This window comes from Bos indicus x Bos taurus, chromosome X (assembly GCF_003369695.1).
Source record: "Bos indicus x Bos taurus breed Angus x Brahman F1 hybrid chromosome X, Bos_hybrid_MaternalHap_v2.0, whole genome shotgun sequence".
In the NCBI taxonomy this organism is placed as follows: domain Eukaryota; kingdom Metazoa; phylum Chordata; class Mammalia; order Artiodactyla; family Bovidae; genus Bos; species Bos indicus x Bos taurus.
Genome location: NC_040105.1, coordinates 70,084,508 through 70,087,839, shown reverse-complemented (window position 1 = coordinate 70,087,839; position 3,332 = coordinate 70,084,508). Strand labels below are relative to the sequence as shown.

Below are 3,332 nucleotides of genomic sequence, written 5' to 3'. Positions count from 1 at the left end.
TGATTTGTCTCCCAAGTTTCCCCTTAATAAAACAAGAATACTTTCCAGATATCCAATACTCTAATACTGGGATTACTTCCTTTAACAACATTCCTGAAGCTTCCTCAAGCAGCTTCCTTCACTCTTCCAGTTGCCTGATGGACATTAGCCAAATAACGGTCATAAGCAGCCTTCTCCCTGCAGAGCAGTTATGTTCAGTCACACTCATAGCCTGTACACACCTTAGGCAATATTGGATTTGAAGTCACAAAGACTTCCCATCACTGGGCCACAATTAGCTGTGTGTTGTCTTTCTCCACAGATTTGTTGCCCAATGCATTTCTAATGTGAGCCCAGAAAAGTGGCCTCTCCTGGGCACTGTCTGGCCAGGTGATAAATGTCTGCCTGTTCACAAGTTTCCTGAGTTGGTGGTAGCTGGATAACTTATAGTTCAGGATCTCTTCCAGGAATATCAAGATGATGACATCTTCATGCTCATAGAACATCTCAATGCTGGTCAACTGTACTTCAAGCTGGCACCATTCACTGTGCAGGTAGTGGTTACTCACCACACACAAAGTTTTCCAGCTGGTGTCAATGGCATTCTGGATGTTCTCAAAGATATCTGTGCCTGGCTCAAAGTCTCTGTGGTGAAGGCAGAGCTTAAAGGTAGGCTGGCCACCTTCTTTTAGGGCTGGAACAAGCTCTTCATATACCCATTGCTCATCAGTGGCAGTGAAAGAAACAAAGGCATTATAGATGAACTCCTTTTCTGTCCTATGCCACTTGGCCAGGTACTAGGCTCAAAATATGTAGAGCCCATACCATAGAGATGGAACCATCTTGTCAATGAACCAAGAGAAGATCATGGTTGTGAGGACCAGACTGAAGGAGCAGAAGAAGCAAATTTTCCCAGATCAAAAATATGCATAGAATCATCAAAATCTATCAAAAATTTTTAATATTTGGCTGTTGACAGGTGTAGCTCTGGAGGTAAGGGATATGGACATTTGCTGTGTTTATTGACCAATTCTTGAACCATGCATTGTCACAGCTGCACTGAAGTTTATTCCCATAGATATCAAAGTACTTCAGAGATTTCAGATTCTCCAGATGACTTTGATTAATGACCCTTAGGTTGTTGAATCTTAAAGAAAAGATCTGAAGGCTTTCTAAGGCAGAGAATATGCCAGGAGTCAGTGACTCTAAGTTGTTGTTTTCCAGGCGCAGCATTTTTAGTCTTTTTAATTTTTGGAATAAAGAAACATTTAAACTGAGGCTTCAGTCTCCAGATTTTGTCCCTGATATATCCAACTTTGTGAGATCAATCAGGGAGTCAAGTTGAAGGTGGTCTAGGAATACAGTGGGATTTTCCCCTAGGAGTAGTTCCTGCAGGTCATTCAGCCCTTGGAAGAAGTTGATTGGAACAACTTGAATCCTATGTATTTGTCCTTCTAGGTTGAGTTGTTTCAAAGACTTGAGGTTCATAAATGGAGGAAATGGCAAGGTCCTAGTGGTTTCATAAGTGATTTTATTAAAACTGAGATTCAAAACTTCTAGATTTTCCAGGCCCAAGAAAAGGCCAGCTTGAAAATTTGACAAGATATTGTATGCCAAGTCGAGTTTATAGAGGTGATTGAGGCCAGAAAATGCATACTTCTCTATGATGCTCAGGTGGTTCTGGGAGAGAATGAGAACTTGGAGCTTCTTCAGAAACTGAAAGGTTTTGTGTTTCAGGGTCCGAATATTGTTGTATTCAAGATTTAAACTCTATAAATTTGGAAATTGAGCAAACCAGTATCCCAGCCAAATTGAGCTCTTTTAATGAATACAGCCCATAAAAGGCCATACTATTGAGTTCTGTGATGGGATTTCTAGAGAGAAAGAGTGATTGTAAGTACCTTAAGGGTGAAAATGCAAAAATATGGAAAGATTTTAAACTTGTTGTGGCTCAGGTTTAGAGCTCTCAAGTTCTTGAGGGCATTTCAGGTCCTGTTGCTGACACTTGTTTAGATTCAGCCTTTGAAGGCTGGGTATAGCATCAAACTCACTGTCATTGAGGTGAACCAGATCATTGCTTTGGCTAAGGTCAAGGGATAAAAGCCTGGTACAGTTGGCAAGGTGCTTTATGCTCCCTGAATTAATGGCATTTTTCCTAAAAACCAAAGCCTTCAATATAGGCACCTTCTGGAGGAGGCAACACACTGTCCTGAGGTTTAAGTGACTACCTCTAAACTTCTGGTTACTAAGATCCATTTCACTTAGATTCTGTAGGTGTTTGGCTGGAAGCATCTCTAGTTTCACCAGTGTTCCACTCAGATTCAAGCTCCTCAGTTGGGGCAGAGTTTCCAGATCCACATTCTGAATGACTCAGTGGATCCAGAGTGGTCAGATTAGGCAGTGACAAGGCAGAGAAGTTTAATTCTGTTAGTTTTTTCCCCTGTATCCCCAGCTGGGTCAGGGAAACCAATGATCTGGGGCTGTGATCCAAGGACATTATGCTGTTGTTAGTAAGATCAAGGTATTCCAGGTGCGGCAGATGCTGGACTGCTTCAAGAATATTGGAAAAATCAGTAATAAAATTTTGAGATAAACTTAAATGTTTCAATTTGACAAGAGGGACAAAGGCATTTTTGTGAATATGGGTGATCTGATTGTGACTCAGGAGCAAAGTTTCCAAGTTGGACAGGCCCTTAAAGGAATAGTTCACAGTTTGAATCTTATTTTCTACTAAACTCAAAAGGGTTAGACTTTCTAGTCCCCAAAATGCCCTCTCATCAATCTTCCAAATGAAATTCCATTGCAATCGCAAGTCCACCAGAGCAGACAAATTAGTGAAGCAGTAGGGAGGAAGGACCTGAATTTGGTTCTGTGTCAGGTTGAGGTGAGTAGTGTATCAAGGGATGTCATGAATGGCATCTGTTAAGTTGGTGATCTTCCAAATGAAGAACACATGGTGAATGTCCGATTAATACTGTGTGCATTTACTGAACCCATATGTCTCTGCCAAAGACAGCAGAGAAAACCCAATTAAAATGAGCCAGAATGGTTGAGGAGGCAGTAGGTTCTCTAAACCCATCTTGTCAGACCCAGACCTCAGAGTTACTGTTAGGAAAAAATCCCTTCATATGTATAACACTCATTTTTGAAGAAATGGTCCTTCCATTTCAATTTGCTACAAAGAAAAACGGAAAGTTATTTAGTTTACATTTCTCTCTTCTAATAAATACTTCATAGCTGCTTCAGGAAAACTAAAAAAATTTGTCCCAAAGTTAAATTCTAAAACAAATCAAATTCCAAGGCAATCTCTGTACAGATCATCTGTACAGTGTTATTTCTCCTGTAATCAAAGT

The 3,332-nt window shown here is 40.5% G+C and overlaps 1 pseudogene; it reads right to left on the bottom strand.

The window, feature by feature from the left end:
- Nucleotides 1–260: 260 nt before the first annotated feature.
- On the bottom strand, nucleotides 261–3,058 carry LOC113888073 (annotated as a pseudogene).
- Between the last annotated feature and the right edge of the window lie 274 nt (nucleotides 3,059–3,332).